Source organism: Acanthopagrus latus, chromosome 18, assembly GCF_904848185.1.
Source record: "Acanthopagrus latus isolate v.2019 chromosome 18, fAcaLat1.1, whole genome shotgun sequence".
Lineage (NCBI taxonomy): Eukaryota > Metazoa > Chordata > Actinopteri > Spariformes > Sparidae > Acanthopagrus > Acanthopagrus latus.
In genome coordinates, this window is record NC_051056.1 from 14,646,345 (window position 1) to 14,674,331 (window position 27,987).

Here is a 27,987-nt window from a genome sequence, read left to right on the forward strand (position 1 = left end):
AGAAGGGGAGAAATTAAGTGTCTTTTCTGAAATCGAGACGGACTGCTGAACGCCGGGGCAGATGGAAGTAGATAACAGGAAAAGAGCAGTGAGAGGAGGAGAGAAGAAATGCCTGCTGGTCACAGTGGGGCAGTGGTCATTTGTTGCACAACTGGAGGCTCTGACCACTGAGAGGAGAGGACAGATGCATAGATACAGTATAGGATTATAAGGGTACATGGGGAGAGAGAGCATATCATGAAAGGATGGGGGAAAAAGAAGAAATTCCTTTTGTGCAAAGAGCGCCGTGGAGAACTGAAACAAGAAGGTTTCTCCTTGTGTTTCGCATCCATATAGCTTTATAAATGTTACACCTGCATCCTGTCAGCTGTAGTAGACCCTTGCTCAATGGGAACGGGAGCAGACATGCTTTTTTACCTACCATCGGGACGGTTGAAGGTTAAACCCTGAAGAAATCATACTGTGAGATTTGCGCGCCAGTGCGGGTGTGTGTACAAAACTGTCCCATGAGGGGTCCCCTCGCAGGTGGCTTTTAATTTTGGTCCAATTTGCATATATCCAATCAGGTAGAGTAATTGGGAGTGTGTGAGATAGTGTGTGTGGAGGGGGGGGGGACTGCACACACACACACACACACACACACACACACACAACCGCGCAGAGGGCGTCAGTCTGTCCCGGGATGCAACAAAAAAAAAAAAAAAAAAAATAGTTGCAGACGAGCTGATGACACTGATAATTGTGACACTGAGTGATGGCTCTAATCAGCAAAAGTATCTTCCTAATCAATTGACCTTCCCCCACCTCCTCCTGTCTCCATCTCCCAGGCTTCAAAACAGCTCCTTGTCCCCACATGAAAGGCGTCCACATCGGAGATGAGCATGAATAGCCTGAATCACAATTATTGACCTTGACAGGCGGCGGTAGACAAAAGCCCGGCGATAAGAAGCACACAGGGAGAAACAAATTCTCAGCATGAAGCGAGATGAATAAGTGATGCCTGTCAGCTGATTTCAGCTGGGCTTTGTCTAAAGAACGCAGAATTGCAGTCTTTGTATATTCATGCACAAGTCTACACATCGGCTAGTGCTGTCAGAATGTTACTAATGGTTTAAAATGAGGGAAAAAGTCTGATTTTTAAGTAAGCTTTTGAACATCTTAAAAAAGAATACGCAAAACAAAATCAGTGCTTTTGATGTACTGTGCCACAGTAACAGTTAGACTGCATTTTTTCTAGTCATACTTCACCCAAGCGTGTCAGTTACATTTGGTCATTTTGAAAATTTTAGATCAATGAGGAATTTAATCCACTATATTTATTTTTTTGTTTTTTTTTGGTTTTTTTGAGACTCCTGTGATTTCTTTTCATTTGGAAAGTTAAGTGTCACGGAGCTGACAGCGCAGTTGTTTGTTTTTTTGTTTTTTTTCAGCGCTTGTGATTTGTTTTTCAAAGGATGGCGAAAATAGTGTTAAAAAAATGACTGGAAGTTTTGATTTCAAATCAGAGTTAATGGAATTTTGAGAGCCAAGTGTTACAAAAGTTCATTATCACAACAACATATTTCTTGTAGCGGTAATGGAGAAATATAAAGTGTTGCTAATAATATTTCAGCAGTTATATATTATTACAATACTATGTCCCGTAATGGTTACAATCCATGTTACCGACCGAAGTGAAGCGTTTATTGTTTTCTTTTGTTTTTTTTAAAGAATCCAGCCACACCGACATGACCATGTTAATATAGGCTGTGTGTGTTTGACACAGTCGAGCCTTTAAGTTCTTAGTTCAGTCTCTGTGTGACTGAAAAGAGCCGTATTTCACAGGTTTAATGATGAAGCCAAATCCTCCCAGCGCACTTTAACTTACATTCTTGAAACACACGTGCACAAAATTAAGAGGCGTAGAAAAAGAGATTTTTTGTCTTGTCATGTCATTACACACTACATTATAGAAGGTAAGGTCTATTATGTTTCATATGACTAATCCTACAATTAAAAATATGTATTTCTATCTCATATCAGACTTTGATCCTTTGTCCCTGTGTCTGAGGCATTCTGTTGCTAGGCTTTATAATTGTTCTATATAGGTTCTTTTGGCATTTTGTTGAAAGTAACTACAAAGTAGTGTAATAAGTAATGTATTACTCTATGCAGAGAGTAGTATTGTAACATTATATATATCTTTAAAATGAAGGTAACTACTAATATGTAATATATTGCATTTTGAATGTAACCTGCTCAACACTGAGAATGAGTAGCATGATATAAACATAGCAACTGTGTGCCTTTTCATAGTTTTTCCACCATGCATGCTCAAAGGAAAATGACATCATGGATATAAGGTGGTATTTTTTTATATGAACTAACATCAATCATCATTTCTTTTTCTTTTACTTCAAAAAAACATTACAGCATTTTAAAGACAAAACACACACAACATCATTATGCACTGATCAAGTTTTTCATGTGGTTTCCTGCTTTAAGAAATCTGCACCTGTTATTCTGCAGATATGGCATTTCTAGTGGTGCCTGCTTGAAAACATAACAGAACTAGAATGGCGTTCAGTGGAGCATATACCTCCACGAAGGCCCATCAGTCCGTTTGTCAAAAGGGGACTGCTGTATGACAGTAGAACTGAAGAAGGCTCTGTGCCAAAACATATTATCCTGCATCTGTTGTGATGTGAGCCAAACAAGTGACGTGTGAGTGCCGTATCCTCCATGAGTTGGAAATTTGAGATGCACTGCCCTTTCAGGTACTTTGGGGAATTAGTTCACCTATTTTTTGGGCACTCCACTAAGAACCCTGTTGTTGAAGCACAGCCCTCTTTTTTTTATTCAGTCCCCTTTCCTACTCACTCCTAGACAACCAGCCATCCATCCAAATATAGCTTAATTTTTATTTCGTTCCTGCAATGGAGGGAAAGAAATCCTAGATCTGTCCTCTATGGGGTCATTTCTGGGCTGGGACCCATCCTTCATACAAGTTTTGTGAAGAACCATGTAGCAGTTTTTTGTGTAATCCTGCAGACAAACCAACCTTTGACTGTTAAGATAGAAAAGAACCTTTGAAGTGAAACTCGTGCCAAAAAGTAACCTATATTTTATTTGTGTATGTATTTGAGTCAAACCTTTGTGTAAAAGCATAAAGAGGCACTTTTAAGATTTACCATAGTTTCATTTTCAGGCAAGCTAATTTTCAATGGAGTGCTGGGGCACTCTTACACTAGCAAAATCACTATTTTTAGAACACTAAGAGGCACTAAGTAGTCTTTTAAAAATAGCATGTTTGTTGCTAGCATAAGATTATGGTAAATCTTGAAAGTGCCTCTTTTGTCATAATTATGCTTTTACACTAAGTTTTGACTCATATACATTCACAAATAAAGCCTGGGTTTTTGGTGAGAGTTTCACTTCAGTACTACACATGCAGTCCATGTACCATTCACTGTGAACATCTTTTGTTACATTCTTTTCAAGTATCACAAGAAACCTAAGACATCTTCTCAACCTCCACACTGAAAGACATTAGAAGTTAGAAGTGCACTAGTCTATTCACATTGTGCCTCATTAACATTTTGTTTTTTTAATGTTTGGAGTGCATCTGACTGCATTAATGTTCATTTTCAAGGCCAGATCTGCAGAAACTGAGGCTAAAGCAGAGCAAGCAGGGCATCGGCGAAACATTCAGCTCGGTTTCATTCTCCGAGGGGCACGATGAAAAATGCATATGGTTGGAATGACAGCTAATTTTGGGGAGAGTGACAGAGTTTGTGGATTGTAACACTCAGGAGAAGCCTAATCAAGAGGAGAAGGGCCGGCTTGAGAAGAGAGAAACACTGAGAAAACCCATAATTACCAACAGCCAAGCAAATGGGCCATCTAGGCACACAACCACTTAATTGGTAGTTAGGTTTTTCTGTGGAAAGGCACAAAAGCACCAGAGATAATTTCTTAATGGGGGCCTATTAAGTCTGAGGATCTGGCATTTAGGGCTCGCAAGGAGGCAAACACAAATATACCCACTGTACGCACAAAAACCCACACGAAACACACACACCCACACACACACACACTGACAAAGCGCACCAGTCCACTGACCACTCACACACGTCTCTCGAAGCGAGATGGCTGGTAGGTACAGTATCTCTGCTTCTCTGAAGACCCTCCACTGCATGCACAGTAATTTCCCTGCCTTTATGTGATATAATAAGTGTTTCCATGCCTCTGTTCCCCCCGCCCCCCCAACCACGGACCTCTAACGCTCACTCGTGGAGATTTCTGTGCCACAACTGCACGGTCACGGTCATGCCACAACCCTCCCTGCAGCACATGTGATTTCCATCTGCACTATGTCTATCTGATCTGTCCCTCAGTGGTAGAACATGTTTTCGAACACCGCAAGTCCTCTGACCTGAGTGAATCGAGGAGAATTCAATCAAAATATTCATGTGGGGTGCTGCTTGGAAACACTTACAGCTACACCTCTTGTCATGTGCCTGGGAAACAATGGTTGAAGAGCTAATACATTACTATGAATGGCAGTTTTAGATTGTTAATACTGGTGCAACAATGTGTTGGCAGCAATTAAAGCAGATTCATTAATGAGGTATGAAGAAGGAGAGGCAACTTAGCATTTGCTCAGTGTGTTTTCTTTTTATTCTTAACTTTTCTTAGATGTGCTTTTTTGGGAAAAAAATGGACTTAATTACTCCATTTGTCAAAGCCATAAACTGTAAAAGCAGCGATTATTGTTGGATTATCAATTTCTCAATGGTCCTTGAACTAACCATGTACTACTTATGTCAATAAATTTAAACCAGACTCTTCAAACAGAGCTGCTTCACCAAAATTACTTTATTCTTCATGTCTCATTTAAAAATGTACCAAAAATAAACTAGTCCCAGGGTTCAGAGAGTGAATGTTGAGTAATGCAGAGTAATGTTGAAAAATGTTTTGCCAAAAAAAAGCACAATTTCTCTCATGGAAAACATAGTGAAATAGAAATATAAAGTAGAATCGACCACAAATGTGTACTTAAAGAAAGCTGCCCAGTTAATTTCGAAATGCGAAATGTATAATTTAGAAACAATGATAAAGATAGCATTTTCTTCTTTTTTCCAGTTACTTTTTATTATTATGATCATGAAGACCAGCTCTGTTTTAAGATGCCCCCTCGACTCGGTGCAGATGGTGGGAGAAAGGAGGGTGACGGCAAAGCTATCTGCCCCGTTGGAGAACGACTCCCATCCTATGCAAGGCGCTCTGAGAGCACTGGAGAGCTCCTTCAGCGGCAGGCTGCTTCACTCTAAGTGTGTGAAGGAGCCATATCGCAGGTCCATCCTTCCTGTTGTAAGACTGTACAACCAGCACGGCTCCCAGTCGACCCCATACACATGTAAAAACTGACCACTCGCCCGTTTTACTGATTTCAGGATCTAAACTTTGCAATGGTAAAAAATATCTTTAGTTTTTAGAGTTGGTATTTTGTAGTTATACTGTTTATATTGGTCTTACTGTTTTTTTATTCACTTTCAAAAAGATTATTAGGGCTGTTTTTAATTGTTGCTCTCTATTTTTGCCATCCCCTTTGCTGCTGTAATAATGCAAATGTTCCCGTTGTAGGAATAGTAAAGGATGATCTTATCATAGGGATGACATGTTTTCGTAGGATAACCTTCGCTCAGGTTGAAAGCAGATTTTGGATTATTGCCGCTCAAAGCAGATTTTGGATTATTGCCAAAAATAAACTCTGTTGAAAACCCAAGTTTAATCTTCACAGATAAACACCACTCTTATGATTTTAGTAGCATAAATGACATCGCCAGAAGGAAAAAAGCTAACGTTTAGCTATACAGGAGCTGCACTGTGGCTGCATGACCTCAAATCATCAAAACTGAGTGTCTTACTACACTATACTATACACACTTTATCACAAGTTCCACATCTTGAGTTAGAATAGATTGCAACTAAAGTCTGCCAGTAAAGATGAGCTACTGAGCAGCTGAGTCTTTGTGTTCAGCTTAACGACATTTAATGTGCTTGACAACCTCTGTTGTCTCGTTTAGCCACTTATTAGCAACCACCTTTTTTAAGTCTTTTTTTTTTTTATTTTTATCATAGAACAAAACATGGAAATCACTTTGTGTTAACCACAGACTATTCACTTTATTTCATACTCAGAACAAATGGGGGCAGCATATCACCGAGGTAATTGCTAACTGTAGTTGACATTAGCTAGTTAGCAGGGTTAGGTGTTCATCTAGTGGTCCAGACTAGAAGTTCGACACACCAGGCTAACATGCTAACAACAACACAAACATTACAAACATCATAATTTCAAACCTGTTAAAGTTGGGTAAATAAAAGTATTGCATATTGCACCTTCTGTATCAGCAGAGGAGCTTGTCTTTGTCTCTTTTTTGAGATTTGTGTGCTGGTGTCAAAACAGGGCGTTTTATTTTGAAGTAACCGGACGTTGTTTGTTGTTTTGGCGCTTGACTTCCTGCCTGCTCCGTGCTAAATTCAGCTAAATTGCTGCGTCGTTCTCCTGTATTCGCCAGAAACAGAAGTCCTGCATATCTGTGCCGGAGGGCTCCAAACTGCCGGAGCTGGCACTTCACTTGAGGCGAGCCCTGGCATTAAAATGGCTAATTCCTGGCAAAACTGTAACAACTGCAAGCTTCTACATGTTGTACCATCAGCAACCAGGTACTAAGTTTTCAGAGAACTTGACATTTTCAGTGTGAAGTTTACTTGCCTGTAGGCTGTTGTTTGTTTTTTCCTGTAAAAGGCGAGGATTTGAAGACCGCTAGCATGCTGATGGAGGAAAAAGCAGACTTCAATAGTTGGCCAATAGCAGCTCTACATCCATTAAGTCAGATTAATACAGTCTGAGCATGTGCCCCTGATCAAATATATGGACTGTTGCCAGTAAGCAATCAGGTCACATGCAGTAATGCTCTTTTCTATACCAAAAGGTAATAAAGTGTAGAGGTGCTATAATAGAGCTTTGGTCCTTACATGGGGAGAGGTTAAGGCACTCTCTCTCTCTCTCTCACACACACACACACACACTTCCGTCCGGCTTAGCAGCTGCGCTTGGTCAGTGCAGCAGGCAGGCTCTGTAAAATTACACTTGAGGACATAATCTTGACACAGCACTGTGTTATCTCAGGCCGCCGTGATGTTGATTCAACAACAGAAACAGCAGTACACAAGACAGAGTCTGGGAGGAAATGAAGTGTGATGGGCCTCTGCTATACTTCGGTGTATGTGGAAATGTCTCACAGTACATGGAGAGAGGGAGAGAGAGAGAGAGAGAGAGAGAGAGAGAGAAACAACATCCTTGTCTGGCACATTATTTGTTTCTGCCCTTAATTTAGTTTGGCAGAAACACACAGAGTCTAAACTGAAAGACAACACGGGACATTTTTTAGATTAGGTTTGAGAAACAACAGATTTGAGCGTGTGGATAAAAAGGGATAAAGACTTTTGTTGAATGTTTGAAGACCCAAAGTGACATTTTTATGCCTCAGAGTTCACTCCTCCTTGGCTCTTTCTCGCGGCAATCATTTCAATTATGGCAAACTCTTGCACATGAGGATGCCTGATCTCATTCGCAGATCATATATTTTAGGAGCTCTCTAAGTCAGCCGGCAAACTTCTCCGCTATGCACCAGCAGGGAGTAATCTCTTGCGAAAACATTTATCTTTCAGGAATCGTGCTTAATCATCTCCATGGTGTTGTGCAGCTCAGCATCTGAGGAGTTAGGTGGTTTGGATTAGGCCCTCCTGCTGTGTTCGAGTCTTATCACAGCCTCCACACTATATCCACATACAAGTCGATGGTCTTAGCCCAGGAATCTTCTCTCAGAGCGAGCCCAGAGTTCAACTCATTGCTCTTTTGTCAAACGACAATATCTGTCTGCTGCTTTGAGCAGCACATCACTCGATACATCAATCTCATGAGGTCTTAATCTCAATAGCCTCTTTCCCCCCCTCTTTGAAGCTGCTTTATTCATTGACACGCCGATTGATACACATTTAAAGGGCAATTTGCTTGGACGGCATGAAGTTAGCGACCTGTCCTCTATCCGCAGCGCCTTATCGCTCGTCCTCATCACGGTTTATATATAGGCCGCGGCTCACGGCAAGAGAGAAAATGGCCGCCGCAGGAAGCAGACATGTCATGGAGTCGTGCGGGGAGGTTAATGACGGGGCTGGCTGTCATTCCCGAGGCGGAGATGGAGATAGGTCATACACACATATACTTGTTGACCACACACGCTCGCAAGCGCGCAAAGCCGGGTGTCAGGCAAGTGAGTGATGCATGTTACCCTGAGTGTTTCTGACAAGCCTGAGCGGTCAGGAAAAACAAGGCCATGCTGCGTGATTACTAACTGACACATGAACGTGTGCGGACGGGCCGGCTAGCTGATGAATACTCGGTGTGTGTCTGTCGGCGTGCAACGAAACACCACCGCGCCCCCCCGCCCCAAAGCATTCCCAGAAGGCACTCATCCCTGTGCTTCAGGCCTCTGCGGCTCGCGTCCCAATAATAGCCCTTTCATCGCTCTTCAAAGTGTATATCAGAGGGAATGTTTGAATATGTGTACGGCTGCGGCCTGCTGCTGCACATGTGTCGAGGGGATAATTACCCTTTCATATGGCCGCCGGTAACTGCCCACTCAGGTTCTCCTCTCCCCCCAACTCCCGCCAAGCTTACTTCTTAAGAACGTTCCTAACGCTAACATGTCGGCTTGTATGTTTAAGTCTTCATTTATCAGTTGAAACAGTATCTTCTCATCAATCTGTGAAATACCTGCTGCTCCTCCTCTCTCCTTCACCCTCCCTTCTCACCTCCCCTGACTCCCACTCCTTCATCTCTCGGCTGCTGTTAAGCTGCTGTTTGTGTGTGTGTGTGTGTGTGTGTAAGCGTGCGCCCTGTGTGTGTGTGTGTGTGTCTGCAGAGTGGATGGAGCCCAGCTGTCGGAGCTGTCAATCACATTGCCGGGAGATGAGATCAGGATGTTCAGAGGACACACAGCACCTATCTGGCTCTCTGCAGATATGAGCGCTGCAAGCAGGGGTGTGTGTGTCTGTGTGCCTGTGTGTGGGCATGCACGTGTGTGCGTGTGTGTGGCCATTCTAGCTGTGTGTGAGCGCATGAGGAGGCTACAAGGCTGGAGGTGTGTGTGTGTGTGTGTGACGGGTGGCAGGTATTGGTGAGTATATGTCTATACTCGGAGCTGTAATACAGATAAATCAAGTGTGGGATTTGGAAGTTAAACTCCGCTGAGCTCAGTAGGACAGCATGTTTAGTGAGACGGGACTCTGCTCATTTGCATTCTCCTGTTGTTTAGGAATCACTTCTTTTTCTATCACATAATGTATTAGCAGTAAATGAGACAGCGGAACTTCTCTCCTCGCCCTGCTTGTGTACAATAACCTTCATTTCATTTTCGTTTTTCAGCTCCAGCGAGAAGGTGAGCTTTAAATTATGCTTTTTTTCCCCACTATATATCAAGCGATATGTACTGGTGTAAATAGTTTTGGTTTAATTTGTCCATGTTTAACTCAACTGTTAATCCACAGCATTTTATATACGTAATGCCATTTTGCAATACTGTGAGTACCACCACAAGATTTTCTTTTCTCGTTGATGTCAAGCAAGCTATTTAACCCATTCTCTTAATTCAATTAATTAGGGGAATTTTCTCTTTCACAGAACTTAAAATGCCATCTGAGCAGAGTAGAGATCCATTGTACTTATTTTGAATGAGATTTTCTTGACATACTGTTTTGTTTTTTTTTTTACTTGTTATTCAAAGGTTGTTCACAGGAACTTCTATTTTTAAGTGTCATTTTGAAAAAGACAATTAAATGAGTAACCCTGCATAATTAACAACTAAATAGTACGAGACAGAAATGGAGGTATCTCAAAAACTACAAGTTATATTAAATCCTCTGCACCATTTTATTCAGAACAAGTGTAATTTCAATTATGTATGTTTTGACCAAGTGAAAATCTAATATTCACCATGTTGAACAAATTCTGATTTTCAGTGTTCTTAGTGTGTGTTTTAAATCAACTTTGTCAACTAATTAAGGCATGACAAATATGGGAAATGAAAAATTTGTAGTCTTGGCACCTTTTTTCCACCTCTAACAGATAAATTATCTGGTGGATCACAATTAATTTAGTTGTTTGTCATTCATGGGTTAAACAATCTGGTTATATTCACAGTAAATATTACTTTTCCGACATACAGTATGTGTGAGTATCTGTGTTATTTATTATGTTCCAATCTATAATTTGTTAAAGTTATGCATTAGAACTTGAACTGAAAGGAAGAAAGAAAGAAAGAAACGCCATCACCATTGAAGAAAATAGGATAATGTAGTTAATTTGTTTTAATTGGTGTTTTAAATACGTGCTTAGAACTGTTAATCCATTTTACTTAAAAATTGGCATGTCTGCCGCTGAGAACCAAAAAACCTGCAGTGGCCATTTTGGTGCCATTCAGACAAACGATACATTGAAGATTAGTACATTTTGAATAAACAGCAATGCCAGTCTGTGCAGCAGTGGGGGGTGGGGGGGTCTGTGGCTCCCTAAGACTTAAACTGGGCTCACATGTGATCTTTGTAACGTGATCCCATGAGAAAACAGGCTTGACAAAATGGAGATTATCCTGTGCAACAACAATGCCTTCACTCTTCAGCGAGGCCTGGAGGTGAATTTTTAAGTTTCTGTCAATACCGTGAAAGCTAGTATTAGCCTCAAGGGCTCGAATGTTTATCGTTGCTTCTGCAAAACCCCCTCACATTACAAGATAATCTGTGCTGAACAGCATGTTTTTAACTGGCACTGCACTACATTCAATAATTAAAAAAAGAAAAGCAAAAAATAACTCTCACATACCCTGATAGGTCCCTGGATGATTCAGCTTTCCTCAATGAACTCTGCTCATATTTTGTTGCTGTATATAACAATACAGAACGAGCTGTAAGCTGTCAAAACAGCAATGACAGATTCACAAGTGCAAGTCCAATGATAGACTTGAGAACACACACACACACACACACACACACACACACACACACACACACACACACACACACAGCTCATCCTCCTGGCACAACAAAACGGAGTGTTCTCAGGATGAAGAGCGTGCGATGGCTCAAACGTCCTTCTGATTGTCGAGACTCAAACTCAAGCCTCAGCTCGACAGTTGCTTGGATGAAAAGGGGGAGAATGAGCCAACACGTCTGTTCTGCAATAATCTGATTAGATAAAAATCAATTGATATCTACAATATCAGATGAAACAACAAAGGTCTTAACAAAGGACCTCAACATCCAGAACCGTATGATACTTCCAAACAAAGTCACAATTAGTTGACAATTGCCAATACATTGCACCTCAGGCTAGTTGCCCAGTTGTTAAAGCCAGCCGTGGTGAGATGTGATAGCAGATTATAGAAGCGCCTCATCACCAATCAGCTCTCATTATGTGTAATCAAAGTGTAATTTGATTGGGCTCGTAATGAGGGGTTAGCCTCATCATCTATTGACAGGTACTCAGAATTTGTGCGGTGTTTTTGTGAATCTCTTTAGGAGCATCGTCAGACAAACAAGCGGTGGAACAGGTGGATGAATACCTGCCGAGTTGAAGTAAATGTTGCAGATTTATTGTAAAATTCTCACATTCTCAAATTGTAAAACAGCAGATTGATGATTTGTCTGCAACCTAACTCCCTCACTGAGTCGTGCAGCAGCGTTGGTATACTGTGGCTTCGGAGGGTTCACAGGGCATCTTTAATGTCGGATTATCGCATTGCCACTTCGGTGCCGAACATGTCAGCAATCCCAATGTAAAGTCTTGGAGTATAATACATATTGGTATGACTTCAGAAAGAGATAAACTCAAACCCAGACATGACCCTAGCCCCCACTCCAAACCTTAGTGTGTGTGTGTGTGTGTGTGTGTGTGTGTGTGAGTGTGGGCAAGCTCTTCCATTCATACAATATGCGTGTGTAATGTCAATCCGCTCTAGTCACCCTACACTTATCCTTCATCCTCTCTGCACCCAGATTTAACCGTCGAACAACACCGCCCCGCACACCCCGTCCTCGCACACTCTCTAAACCCCAGCACTTAGCCAACCCCTGGAACACGGACAAAATATTTTATCTTTCCAAAATGCCTGGGACTCCCCCCCCCCCACTGTCTCCGGCTTGCTTAACACTGCCAAACGAAGCCAAATTGAACCAACTTAAAAGAACGCGTGAGATCTTTTGAAGGGAAGCATGACATAAACATAGCTGAGGATGAGAGAGGGGTTTACATGCCCCCCCCCCTTCACTTGTCCAATCCCCACATGTGCATAATTCTGTCTCAGAGGAAGCTCTGCTGCTCTTAGATGTTGTGATTTGCATGGATTTGAAGAGGAGATGGGGTGGATTTCCAGGACACTCATGACTGAATGTGACCATAGAGGCATGCTGGATTAAAAAGCTGGGTCTTTGATAAGGAGATGAAGGGTAGCAAGGAAAAAGGAGAAGAAGAAATGTGATTACAGGCCAAGGTCTGACACTGGCTGTAAAAGTGGCACATTTTCTGAAGGTGATTCACAGCTCAGGCATCTCAAGATGAAGCGAAGTGGGAGACGATATTGTTCAAATAAAGATGCAGAGGTATGAATCTGAATTATGTCTGTTGCTGAATAAACATGAATAAGTTTGGTGAATGTAGGTGTGCGAGTTATCAGGAGGGTTTTGCTCATGAAATACCGCGATTATCTCTCAGCCGAGTGATAGTCAGCATTCAACTGGTCCCCTCTCAAGGTCCTCAGCTAAGGTACACAGTGAAAGCACATTAATCATACGAAAAATATCAATACCAGTGCCAATAAGATACCTGAGTTCAAGTATTGGTACTAAAAGGATGATTTGTTCAGTGCCTCAGCTTGAGGAATTTGTGTTTCCTTTTTAAAGAAAAATTAAATTAACTAGTGCAGTTCTAAACATTCCTCAGCTCCTCAGCACCGGTTCAGTTCACTTCAAGTCCTGTGCCTCCTGAACTGCTCACAGACTAATCGAAAATATTCCCCTACTTAATATCGAACGTGTTTGATCCACATCCCCCGTCTAAGCCAGCCTCATTTAACCCTCTGCGCTTGCTTATTCTCTCACTGCAACGTGTTAGTACTGCAAGCTGTTGCATCACGCTGGTCTCCACTTTGTTTATGTCTGCTTACCCATGAGATCACGTGAGAGGGATCACGTGTGAGCTTGGAATTAGTCTGCGGAGCCATGAAGGCAGTGCAGCACAGAGCTGTTTATTCAAAATGTATTATTATTATTATTATTATTATTAGTATTATTATTATTATTATTATTATTATTATTATTATAAGAGATATTTGTATCTAAATTGCTCAAAATCTGACACACTGCGCTTCATTTGGTCCACAGCAACAAACCTGCCAAGCCTGAACTAGATCGGATGGACGTTATTATGCATACTGACAGACAACAGGGAGTCTGACAACAGGGAGTCAAAAATCTGCCAAACTTGCCAATGATGTATTTTGAAAAAAAAAAAACAGTTGACATTTTAGGAAACATGCTGATTCAGTGTCTTGTCACGAGTCTGATTTGAAAATCTATACCACTGTCTTATCTGTCGGGTAAAGGTTACTGCCAGGAGCTGGTTAGCTTAGTCTAGCATCAAGAATTGAAAGAATATCACACAGCCAAAAACTCTCACGTACCCCTGATAGGTCTGTAGATGCTCTTGCTCTGTTGCCGCATATCACACAACAGAACGAGTACAGCTGTCAAATGATGACAGTTTCACGAGTGAAAGTTCAACGATAGACTTGAGAACACAAACGCAGCTGATCCTGATCCTGGCACAACTGAACAGAGTGTTCTCAGGCTGTCATTCTGATTGTTGACTCCTAAGACTCAAACTCATCTCTAGTTTAATAGTCGCTCGGATTAAGAGCGAGAGAACGAGCCAGCACGTCTCTTAAACATTAATTGAAATAAATGAAATGTATCATGAATCAGTGTAAGTTTCTGCCGCAGGGCCCCCTTCAAGACAGGGTCTCACAATCAGACAATAAAGCAGGATCCATATCATACCTCCACATTCTAAACAAAGTTACAATTAATCATGATTTGCAATACATCGTGCCCGGGGACTACTGATGGCCCCTTGGGCTCTGGTGCTTTGGGCTAGTCGCCCAGTTGTTAAATCCAGCCTTGGTGAGATATGATGGTAGACTATGAAAGCAGCTAATCACTGATCAGCTCTCATTATGTATAATCAAAGAGTAATTTGATTGCTTCGGATGAGGCAGCTAGCCTGGTCCCGAGAGGGCACTTCTGTGGTGTTTTTCACGGGGCACCAGTGCTGATATCTGTAGCTTATATTTACTGTGTGTATGTGGCAGTGCTATCCAGCCTCTCCTCTACCTCAGCCCAAGAAAGCAAAAAGCAAAAAAAAAAAAAACCTAGTGTCAAACCTTTTCGTTTGCTATCGTGAAGCTATAGAGGCAGGAGCCAATTAACTTATCAGAGCATTAGGTGTAGGAGCAGGTGAAATAATCAGTCTGGATCACTCCACAGTAAAAATATCCATGTATAGTTTGAAACATAGGTTACCAGACATAAGCATTCATCTTCCCCCAGAAACTCATGAACACAAAACACCTTTACAGGCACACATAAGAAAAACACAAAGCTCAAAGTCAAGCTGACGCCGTCGTAAACAGAAGTTCACTTGAATCAATCTGCAACCTTTCGTCACCTCTGTGTTAGATGTGTTGAATAATTAATCCCTTACAAAGGGAGAGATTCTTGCCTTTAAGATTTAACTGTGAATGTTCTCCTGGCCTGCGTGGAATTGAGTCTTAATCACTTTGTCAGGAGAGGGCACGCACTGTTTCAAGGCTAAGACCATTAGGACTGTTTCTTCGCATTGTATGAATGCCCGTATCTCTGTGCAACATCTGAATCAGTGTTTAGCACAGAGAACAGAATCCGACCTTGATGGGGTGCGAGCAGAGCATGTTTGAAGCGAGTTGGCAGGAAATAAAAGAGAAGTGACAAATCAAGTATTAATCATAAGAAATGTGTTTTTTTTCCATCAGTCTGTCTCTCTCTCCTTAGTGTTTTAGCTCACTCTTACTCATTCCTCCCTGATTTTTTTCCCCCCCCCCTCACTCCTTTTACCACTAAAACTCCTTCCGTCAGCTCGACCCCTACCTTCCCTCGTCTCTCTCCTCCACCCAGCTCTACTCAGTCTTGGTGGCCTCCCCAGAGTGTGGTGTGTCTAACCAAGCTGTCTGTGGCTGTCTGTCAGTCACACATCAACTCTCAGCCTTTGGGGGCGAAACAGAGCAGGGCGGAAGGAAGTCGGAGGCTACTGTGGGATGGACACATGAGCACACATTTTTTTGCTCATACTTGCAGTGCACATATATAGAAATATATATATATATATATATATATATATATATATATATATATATATATATATATATATATATATATATAGATAGATAGATAGATAGATAGATAGATAGATAGATAGATAGATAGATAGAGAGAGAGAGAGAGAGAGAGAGAGAGAGAGAGAGAGATCTGTATATATGCATTCCAAGTAACTTTCTGGTTTAAGAAAACACCAGGTTTTCACAGAAAATTCTGACCTACTGCAATCATGCTTTCGCAATGCATTCTAGGTAATCAATTGGAGTATGAATTTGAAACTAAGCAGCATTCTGAGGCAACCTGGCACATTACTCGTAACATGGTACATTACGAGGAAAATACTGCAGCTAGGGTACAGTGCCACACAGAAATTGAGCGATAATAGTTTTACAATGAGATAAACATGCTAAAAGGCTAACAGCAGGTTCACAGGCATGCAGTTGGTCAAGCAAGGTATCCATGCTGATGCAATAACAGGCTATCATGCAAACGAGGGGTTAACGAGATAACAGGCCAACAAGTGGTCCAACGAGGCACGCTAACGTGTTAACAGGCGGATGGCAAACAGTCTGTTAGAAAGAAAATGCTGACCAGTGCTTAACACAGTATCATAATGTCATTTTACATCAAAATCATGTATTTTCACAGTCAAATTGTCTCAGCTATAGAAACAAAATACATTACTTATCATTATCATCATCATTATTACTGTAAAGATCATAGCATGCAAATGAATGAATAAATGTACTGCTATTATTAGTCACTTAGTACTTTAGTGTCAAATTGCAGTCATATTTTTCAACAGTGTGTATGTTTTTTAATGTCTATTTAAAAGGAAACGTGAAAATAAAAATGTGGCCCCTTCTTTTACTTATCTGTATGCTCTTTCTTTAACCACCACTTCACCACCCCTCTCACACCCCCTATTTCATTTTTTTTTTTCCCTGTCGGCTCCCTCGCAACACTTTATTGAGTCCCTGCTCCCCATGTCGTCTCCCTCCAGCCTCTCTGTTCAAATGACAGGCTCCCCTCTTAGCCCCTGTCACCATAGCTGCCACCTTGGCAGCAAGTGATAGTGTGAAGCTGTGTGGGAGTTCTCTGTGGCGCTGAGGATGTTTCAGGCTATTTTTTTCCTCCACCAGCAAGGCTTAAAGATCTGGATTATGGATGTAAATATCCAATGAGGAGTCGGAGAAAATGCCCGAAATGCTCTTCGCCTGTCCTCAAATGCTGCAATCTGCATAATGAATGGCAGAGACAAATTAAAAGACAAGAAAAACGTCTGAAGGGAGACACATTGACTATGGTTCCTATGGTCCTTTTCACTCACCTCACCTACCTTTAGGATCCCTCTGTTAACCCGCGGTAAGGTGAGGAGGGGGATGAAAGGGAAACCTGGTATATCTATCATTATCCGGCCCCCCTACCTGCACAATCTCCTTTAAAAGGACCGCCCACAGTGACACACTCAAATTATTCATGGGAATTGCAGAGCACCTAGCACCTAGCAGGAATATCACTCATCCATCCTCAGATACATGGACACTTTAATTTGATAGTGTGAAATTGGAGCGCCTCTGAAGAACCTCCCCAAAATCCTATTCCCTCTTTCTTCACTGTCACTGGTGTGTCTCAGCAGTTCGAGGAAAAAAAAAAGAAAAAAAAAGTATCATTTGCTTTAGTTTTTATTTATTTTTTTTTTTTTTAATGATATTCACTGGACTACGATCTCTCCTCACTCCATTTTGTCCTCTAAAATATATATGTTTTTTCTTTATTACAACTTCACTGTGGCTAAGTCTCTCGATAAATCTGCTTTTGCACACGTACATTCTCTCGCAACAGCACTCCGTCCTCACAGGATTCCCTTGTTCCTCTCCTCCTTTCTGTCTCTTTTTTTTGCGAAAATTACAACAATGGAAGCACGGCGCTTAATGAGATCTGATTCTTACATCCTATACTGTAATTACATAATTAAGAACAGCTCAGGCCATCGTGAATATCCCCATGCTTTCTTTTTTTCCTTAATTAAAGCACAATCATCATCCTTAAGAAGCAGTTTCTCTGGATGTGGTGTTCTACAGATGTATTTATGTTCATGCCGTGGTAATTTACTCAGATAATTTCATCTTGAAAATCTTGAGGAGATGTAAGATTTAGCAGAATACAGGATCGCACTTTACAGAGAATAATGTGCATTTTCATGAAGACATCTCACAGAACTAAGACCTCTGTGTCTCGCTGTTATTTTATTTATAATGATTTCACTCTAAGCCTCTAAATTAATCTGCTTTTGCACATTTACATTGTCCCTTATTAGTAATCCACCTCAGAGGATTTCCTTCTGTTTTTCTCTTTTTCTACTTGACTTCAACAAATTACAATAATGGAAGCAGAAAGCACCTGGTGTCGGATTTGTGCTGTGCACATTACTGTCATTACATAATTAAGATCTCATACTCTCATGAACATCCTCCTATGCTTGTTCTTTTTAGCAGGAGTTCCTCTGGACTTTTGCATTAATGTATTTATATGCGCGCTGTGCGAATTTGCAGAACTTTTTTTTTTTTTCCAATCATCAGAACCTTGAAACATATAACAGAGTACTGGATACACACTTTACTGAGAATAAGCATATTCCATGTAACTGTAATCGGTGTAAACGCCTTTTAAGAAACGGCCACTGTGCCAGCAGGAGTACGGCTGTGTTCTGTGGTGTTGGAGGTTTCAGGCTGCGCTGCCTTAGGCTATGGATCTGGTTGGAGTGTGTTCTGATAGATGTGCCTCTCTATTCCACTTCAGCGCAAATACTTCAGAGTGGGATAGGCTAAGAACACATTGACTCCCAGTTGCACATACTGCCCTACTTTAGTCCGACACCACTGTATAGCCTCCTAGTCTTTCTTTTGACTGATGTTCACAAAGTCATTCTGAAAAAGGATATATATTTGGAGAAAAAATGGACATTTCTGACAATTTTCTGAGCTTTCAAGTCTTGTCACATCCGGTGCAAAAGCAAAGAGTCCTCTCAGGTTGGAGTGGTTCACAATCATCATGGAAAAATCAGAGTTCAGTGTGATAATTGCAAACCTCCCTGACACCTCCTCCCAGGTTGTTCTCTCTTTCTCTCTCTCTCTCTCTCTCTCTCTCTCTCTCTCAATCTACTAGGGCTCTGTTCGCTACAACAATTTTTTCCCCCTTCGGATTTTACTAAAACATATGAAATCAACAAATATTTCTACAAGAAAGCCACAGAGCATGCAAGTCCAGTTCTCTCTTCTCGTCTAAAAGGATCCATTAACCCAGAAAATGCCACACTGATGACTGCAGTGTTGACTGACTGACTAAAGTCCAGCAGGCTGACCATGAAAAGATGTGTTTAAAAGTGTGTTCAGGCTGAACATGAAGCAGATATTTTGTTTTTGTTTTTTGTTTTTTTTTTTTTACTTCTGGTCATTCATTTACCTTTGACATCCATACAAACAATACAGGCATTAGATGTAAGGGGGTGTGGCAAGTTAAAAAAAAGTTTCCAGTTACCAGTGCCAGATGGCGACTGCCTGTTTTGGTTGCACAATGGCAGACAAGCTCTTTTTGTGCTTTTTGTGATTTTTGCAAGAAAAATCTAGCCAAGCAGTAGACCAAATCGTTTGTTGAAGGCCAGATTTATAGGGAACCAATCTAAATGTGTATGTTTCTTAAGCTGTTGCACAGTGCCATGGGTATTTACTTCTGAATTTAAAGTAAACAAGCAAGTTCAAAAAGGCATAATATTTACAGTGTCCAACAAGTTGAAAACTCTGCAATAAGACTGGAAAGAACACACAGATGTAATTACAATTTGTGATGTTTCTCTTAATTGAAATTCATTGTATTGCAGAAAAGGTTAAAGGTCTGAGAAGTCAATCATTTATAATTGTTCTAATTGTTTTAATTAATTCTTTACTGCTTAATTTAAAATTGTTAAAGATTGTTCATCATTTCTCTGTCAATTTCCCTGCTAACCTTAAATAGATTGTACTTCAAATTGCATAGCCTGGAGAAAATAAACCTTTACAAGGGGTCAAAATGACAATGCAAATACAATTTGAATATTATATTTGTTTGAGTCAGTTCTTGTTGGTTTCATATTTAGGTCTTTAAATTTTACACGGTTCTTAGATAGTTCAACACCATATTACATATTACATATTACATCTGTAATAAGTCGTCTCACTGCCAGTGGCTACATGTCTATGAACTTGAATATATCCTCAGTCCACACTACAGGTCCAAGACCTCTGTGTGTGTGTGTGTGTGTGTATGTGTGTGTGTGTGTGTGTGTGTGTGTGTATGTGCGTGGTGAATTATCAGAGAGGGAACCAAAGGCTAAAGAGAGCAGAGGACCTGGTAAGACGGCAACAGCGAGGAATCCAAAAGAAACTTCTGCCCACAGCTTCCTCAGTCTCTATAGCAACAGCTGCCGAGGCTCCGTGCAGGTATAAGCACTCCTCTGATTTTCCACTGGCTGCGTTCAATACTCGATTCAGATTGGTCGGACACCGAGAGCGTGCTGTATTTTGTCACTAGTCACTCGAAACATCCATGCAAAGAAAGCATGGACTCTTGGTGCTGGTTATAAAAATTATATAAGCAGATATTGTTTTGTTTTTACAAATAATGAATTACATTGTGATGTGTATATATAAATATATATTATACAGTTTGACCAAGAAGGCTTTGTGCACAGTTGTCTGACTCCCTCACTCACCTCCCACTGAACAGACCCCAGGATGACGCACAACAATGTAAATGCGACTTCTGGCTATTCTTACACTCTGATTTGCCAAAGGCTTAGCTGTCCCTTTATCGCCGCCATAACACTGGATGGAATGACTAAATCGCGCAAAACAAAAGAGCATTTTGAACCAGAAAAGTGTTTTTCCAATTTGGAAAATGAACAGTTTGCAGCCTACCTGCTTTTCTACCGCCACCCTCTTCTTAATCCTTTTGACTTTTTACTCAACGAGGGGACAGCACGGGCGGCAAAATGGAAGAAGACAAAAAGACAAGAAAAACGGAGTGAAAGAAAAGAAGAAAGAGAAATTGAAATAGCCTTTCCATTTTTAAACATTCACATCTCTCACAGTGTGCATGCACTGAGGAATATGCTCAGTAAGTTGATTACAGGCTTTAGCTGGTGCGCTGAATATCATGTGGGAGAGGAACCCAAGAGTGAGGCAAATTGTTGAGCCGAGAAAGGACCGCTACTCAGACAACTATGTGCAAAAGCGTGGAGGTGCAAAATATATAGCAATTTATATGAAAAAGAAAGTTTATTTCAATCAGACTATGGACTGTGGAAGATTGTTCTATTTCGTCGCCGCTCTTTAAAATATTACAACATTGCACGAGCACAGAGCACTTTGTGTCGCTGTGTCGACTGCTATGCTTTTTTGTGACAGAGAGCAGAAGTGAAGTGAAGCGTGCACAGATGGTATCTGGGAGGCCTCGGTAGCTCGTATCTGTTTGTCAGCAAGAGGTTATCAAGTAAACTTTTGCTGGCCAGTGCCACGAGTGTGTGAAAAGGAATCAAAGGCGGGCGACACACTTTCTTGGTACCCTAGGGCAAGGGACCATGCATGGCGCAGCTGGGCTCGCTGAGAGCCTCGAGGCGAGAGGGCACCCCTCTGGTGCCTCGAGGGCAGACCACACCCTGCTGCTGCCCTGCAGGACACAAGATGTCTGGCGAGGGGCAGGGCACAGATGGAGGAGTGTGTGCGCGTGTCAGTGTTTTCACAGACGCGGTTCTCGGATATGTCAATGGCAAGCGCAAGGTATGTAAATGGATGCAATGAGGGAGAGGATGTTAGACTGACGGGTCTGCCTCTGTTTTCACACAGAAACACGGCACTCTGTGGGCGTGCAGGCTGCCCTCCAAAATGAACAAAAAGGACTATTACTCGAGCGAACAATGTACCTGCTAAGTGTAATTGCTGTTCACGTCTCGTTAGTTAATTATTAGTGTGTTACCAGTGATTTCACTGCTGTCCAGTGAAAAGCATAGATGTCCATGTTTGGTGACCGCTCTTTACAGCTAGGTAACATGTTCCTGTATGTCTTAGGCGGTTCCCAGTGTGGAGAGCCCGACAAATATATTTACCTGCTCTAAGCCCTGAAGGAGTTAAGCAGTCGAATGCAGGGTAGGGATGTCAAAATGCAGCTCTCAGGCCTGCCCTCAGATAAGGCTGGCAGAAAATGTGCTTTACTCATATCAATGTATGTACATGCTCCGGCATGTAAACACATCACTGTTATAAATATCATTCTCTCGTTAGCTGTAACGTTAGCCTCCAAAGTTCAGATCCTGGAATAGCAAAGAAATTGATTCCAACGTTAGTTAGTTTGGATCATATTATTTTCATTAGAGAGACATACTACGTTTTATTAAAGTAACACCAAATAAAATGTTTACTATTTTAATAAGTAATAGGTGTTATATTTAGGATGAACACGTGTAATGATGGCTCTATGGGTCCCCTTAGCAGCTGGGTCCAAGACAAGTTTAACCCTGATGTGCGGCCCTGTCTCCAGGACCAGGAGTGGGTACATTTGTCTTAGGCTAAAACGGTAAACGGCCTTGCTAGCGGCACTGTGAGGCACAGCAGTGCTTTGAGCTAAATGCCAGTGATCAGGGCAGGAATTTCATGACGACTGTGGCAGCCATGCCTCCTCAGTTTGGCCTTTCGCCCCTCAAAAAATTACATGCCCTGCAGCCACAGTGGCCTTGATGCCCCCCATGCACTGCCCAAGCATTATTTTGCTGATTTCCCCCTCTGCCTCCTTTCCTGTCTACACCGTATTTAGACACCAGTGTCTTTTGTTGACATTCTGATCTGTTATTGGGCAACATCATGGGAAACGCTGTGATTTGATCTATAGCCTGTTATGAGGCGCTGGATAACCGGGCTGTGGTCGACGGTACAAATCTAGTGCCGGCCATCCAGAAGACTTAATCGAACTCACCAAGATGCCGCCAAGCTAGAGAGATGCTGTGCCCGAGGGAGCTTTTGAGCTGAGGTAGCAGTTATGTGCCTCACAGTATTATAGCCTCAGGTTATTGTTTGTAACTTTGTATGAATGTTAACAAAGGTAATGTTAGTTGACGCTTGCTAGTTAGCAGATGTTTTTATTGTTATGCAGGGTAGCACTGGTACCAGGCCTTATTACATTAATGTTACTTTCAGTAATTTATTTCCCATTTTCTTCATTTTAAACATTCATGCATCAGAGTCCTGGACTTGAAAAATCTGTGTTTCATTTGACGTGCCCTCAATACGACAGTACTGAAGGCCAAGTGGTGTTGCCCCTAAAATGTCAAAATCCAGGCTTGCCAAGCGTCACGCTGCTAATATGCTAACAGTGACAACTTTTATCATTTCATGTGCATGCTAACTTTTGCTAAGAAGCACATACAAGGTCATGTTGTTAATATAAATGGTTTTTAGGGTTGAGCAAATGAAATTCTGAAACTGTCTTTACAATTGTTTGTGAGGGATACATGAGTGTTTGTTTAATAAATGTCACGGCAGTTCATCCAGTAGTTGTCAATTACACTCGAAGTCGCAAATTTCAAACTTTATGAAGAGACTTACTGTTGATGACAGGGGTCATGAACTAGGGACCATGAATTTTTTTTTTTTTTTTTTTTTTTTTACAAAGTCAAAGCTTATTCAGCCAATAGTTGAGGTGATTCTAAAAAGCAGCCAAATCCTTCAATACAACATAGTTATTCTCTCTGCATGGTGTACTAGCCCGAGGACGAATGGGGTTAGTGAAACATTATATTTGAATAGCAGACTTGTTCTCTAAGAATAAAAAAAAGTTCAGATTTGAATGTAACTATAACTACAGGTATTAATTAAATGCTAAAGATTAAGCTGTCCCGGCTCAGTATCACTATTTTTTTTTTTTCTTTTTGGTCAACAAGTGCAGGGAAATGCAATTTAGTGTTTTATGCAATCTACAAGAAACCTTCCCCCTGGGGAGTAATGGAGGTGTTCATTATCTAATCGCTGGCACACAACCATATTTAATGGTCTGAACGAGAATGAAAGAATGAATTATATTAATAAAAAAAAAACATCTTAAAAAAGCTATAACGGCCATCCTATACCTTTTTCCTTCCTCTACCTTCTCTCTCACAGTTCTGCCCAAAAAAAGCAAAAATAGCTCTCGGCATGCGGCTCGGACTATAGAAGTGGGGGAAAGGGGAGATGAAAAGGGTGAAAAAAGAATAAGAGAGGGAGAGAGAGAAAGGGAGACAGAGAGAGAGGGAAAAAAAGTGAGAGATCCCTTTGATGTTCTGCACTACAACACATCACAAAGTCAACTCAAAGGGTTTGTTAAAAATGCATGACATGCACACAACTAGAAAATAAGTAATGAACTTAAAGAAATAAAGATCAAGTGATTTCATACATGCCCCCGACTTCAAAGAATCAACTTGACTCGAGGGGAGGAAAATAGAGAGGGAAAAATACATATCAATGATTTCTTCTCTCCGAGATTGCGGACTAATTATCCTTCTGTAGCTCAGAGTGGGCCGGACGGTGCTGGAACCTAACCAATGAGCGGGGATTGAAGGGGAAAAAAGCTAGGGGTTATTTTAGGCCTTTCTAGATAAGTTTAGCTAAACATTCAATGCGTCCTCTGTCAAGTAGCCTCGCGCCACTCCGAATGAACTTCCCGTGCCAGCGGGAGTCTAATAGACATAATCTGACTTTGCATTACAGCGATTGGAACACCAGTTTGAGGCAAGGAAGCAGATAATTGCTACATAATTACATGCAACAGCAGCCATTAGAATATCCGATAAAAAAAAAGAGAAAAAAAAAAAGGAATAACGCAATTATGAGAGGACGGTAATGAGGATTCAATCGACGGGGACGACGTTGCCAACACCAGGGAGACCTCTGTTCTCTCCCAGTTTGACTCGCATATGCTGGCCCACATTCCACCATCTGGCAGCGGACACAGGCATGAAATGACCAGACACCACGCAACATAATGACTTTGGCTATACTCGTTTTTTTGTTTTTTTTTTGGTGGTGGGGGGGGGGGGGTTAATTGTAACAGCACACCTTTCATGCATTCATTCTTTCGCACCAAAGCGTGTTTTTCTCGGGGGGAGAGGGGGAGGGACATAAAAAACGCACAATGTGTACTTTTTATTCAGCCCGACTTCGTGTGAAAAGCGATACCCTGAGCGTTTTGCTATCAAACTGCACTCAATGGCGGGATCAAGGCTCGGGGATAAAGGGCAGGGACACGACAGATATGAGTAGCCTCTAATCAAATTTATGCCGGCTCGCCAGCAATTCCCGCGTTGAAATATCGCCAGCAGCAAGGTACCGCTCAGTCATTAACCTGGCTATGGCTATCAGTTTGGTTTGCGGTGAAGTGTGTTTTCACAAGGCCGTATTAGTGAAACCACTGCGCGATTTTTTTTTTTTCTTTTCCAACAACCCCCCCCCCTCGCCATTTGTCTTATTATTCAATATTCACAAATGTAATCCACTGAATTTGAAATCATTTCCAGCTCAAGTCAATGAATGCAACCATAAGCCCATGGTGGCTAAACCTCAGGAGCATATGAATAAATCAGCAGAGGGGAAAAAAAAGGGGGAGAAAAAAAAAAGGAGAGGGGCAGAAATGTAGAGGGAGGAGTGGAACAAAACTGGATCCTTTTACCCCTCAGGTCTCCCCTTGCTCCCCCCCCGAAAATGTAATCGGCTTAACCCGTGGTGTTGTTGTGGGTTCTCTAGCATGAGCCGGGCTGTGCCAAACCAGATCCCACCAAGACCAGAGAGAAGCAAAAATCAATGCCGTACACCCCTCTGACTAATGAGATTTCCTGCGTTGGGCTGTGTGTAAAAAAAAAAAAAAAAGAGGGTGTGGACGTGTGTGTGTCTGTGTGTTTGCGTGCAGGTCAGGTGCGCTGCTACTGTATGCCCTTGTGCCTTTGTGTGTGTGTGTGTGTGTGTGTGTCAGAGCGTGCGAGCGTGCATGTTTGGTAAGGAGGGTGGTGGGTGGTAAACGTCTGACATTTCCTCACAGCTGGGGGCATCTCGGGCATGCTCCGGGGTAGAAAATAACGTGTGCGTGCGGAGGGGAAGGCGATGGAAGAGAGGGAGCTGTGAAAAAAGGGGGCGCAAGTGGGTAAAACAGAGAGCGAGGAAGGGGGGGGAAATAAAAAGCCTCGGGGGCTCCTGACTGTGGTGGCATTGCAGAGAGGTGTTATTGGAGGGGTAGTCCTCTCTCTTGTCTCTTTCTTCGCAGGGTTTTGTGTTCTCTTCAGCAGGGGCGCGGATCAATTATTAAATGTAGAGGAAGGAGATGGGAGGCACTAACGGGAGTGGCGAGAACGGGCTGTGTGGCGAATAAGCGATGCCGAGAGCGAGGGGAGGGAAGGATCGAGACATGGAGGCAAAACAACCAAAAAAACAAGCACGGGTGTTGCGGGGTCTCATGGCCGCGTTGTAAAATACACACCGCGGCCCCCAGATACGCATCATCCTCCGCTTGGCCCCTTTAACTTCACTTTTGGAAGCAGAGGCAGAGCTACACCTTCAGGAGTTGGAATTACCTTTCAATTACTGCTGATAAATCTACGTAAAGGCTTTGGGGAGACTCCACTTTTAAGCCGGCTAACGAGACTAATTAACTAACGAGACCTGAGGGGTTGTGAAGAGGAGTTCTTACGTTTTTGTTTTTTTTTGTTCTTTTTTTGCACCGTTACGGATGCCTCTTCATCGGAAACCCATCTCTAATAATCTTTATTAAGTCTTTTTTTTTCAGGAAAACAAGATCACTAAGCACTGTCATGGCTACAGCAGGGGGGAGGGACACGTTCACTTGTTGCAGAGGCCAAAAGGTCAAAAGAATGTAGTCTTGTCGTGAATCTCGCTCACTGACTCTCGGTGAATGACGGACTCAAAGTTGGTACACACCGTGCTTCTGAGTGCCGCGCGACATGGGAATATATATATATAACGCGAGCCTCAGCGGCGAGTCCAACGCAACATGTCATGAATAACTAAAGACAGCTTAGCATCTTTTTGCTTCGACATTGGGGGCTCCTGAGGAGGCCTTGTAACGGTTCGGCTGTGCTAAGGTTTCACCCATGAAGAACTGACGAGCATTTCCCTGCCGAGGACGGCCCGCAGCTGGGTAATAGCATGCGCACACACAGCTGCAGGAGGCGCTGAAATCTTTACGCCCTTAAATGTAAAGAGAATTCCTTGGGCATCGCGCACCATCTATCACACTCTTCCTCCCTCTCTGCTAAAATAACACGCTGCACTCCGCCTCCTCGGGGTTTGACAGCGCAGGTTCGTGCGCATACATGGAATCGCACGCATGCATATATGCACGCTCGAGTGTGTGCATGTTTACGCCCGTGTATAAATGGGTGTCTTTAGGGATGATTGAGGGAGCGTATAGTGCAAATAAAGACTAGAATAATGATGATACTAAAACAGTGGTTTGGACTTTGTCAGTTCAGGGGGGGCCTCGCACATTCTCCTGTCTCCTGCTGGGCTGACTGCAGCTTTCAAAGCAACACTGGAGATGACAGGGGGAAAAAGTGCCGCGCCAATTAGGGTGCCGAGAGAGAGAGAGAGAGAGGGAGAGGGAGAGAGAGAGAACGAGGTGGGTGAGGTGCAGAGAGAGAGAGAGAGGGAGAGAGAGGGACAGGGCGAGGCGAGAGGGTACAAGTGAGAGAGGAGAAAAATAATGGCCCTACACTGTCAGGGTGGACGCTGAGCCAAAGAGAGAGAGAAGAAGAGGTAAACACCAGTGGGACAAACAAGTCAGCAGGGACAAGAGAGGGAGAGAGACACTGGGAGAGGGGAAGAGAGACAGGGAGAAGGAGTGATAGAAGGGAGGGTTAAATTGGCCTCTCTCCCCTCAGGCGCGGCGGCTTCACAATGGCGCCTCACTGGGAAAGAAAGCAACGCTCCAAACAGGACCCACAGGGGACCCAGGTGTGTGTGTGTGTGTGTGTGTGTGTGTGTGTGTGTGTGTGTGTGTGTGTCAGAAAGAGAAAAGAAAATGACAGTCATAGATAGTGAGGCAGATGGAAAGAAAATGCGTATGTGTGTGAGAGAGAGAGAGAGCAATACTCTGCAGGGATCTGTGGGGGAGCTTGTCACCACCGGTCAGACAGAGCCGGGGCGATTTAGGACTAAAATTACAGGACACAGCAGCAGCAGCAGCAAATTAACATTTAAAATAACATTAAAGCTGATAGCTAAGATGATAAATTATATGATCATATTCTATCTTTTTTATTTCTGAGATTTATGTTTGAATTTGTTACAGTGCTGTTATAATATGCACATGAAACAAGTTAACAGCTTTTGACCTGACTTGAAAAATTCATAATTACAATAAAAAAAGAAATACAACAGTAAATTAAATATAGAATTAGACATG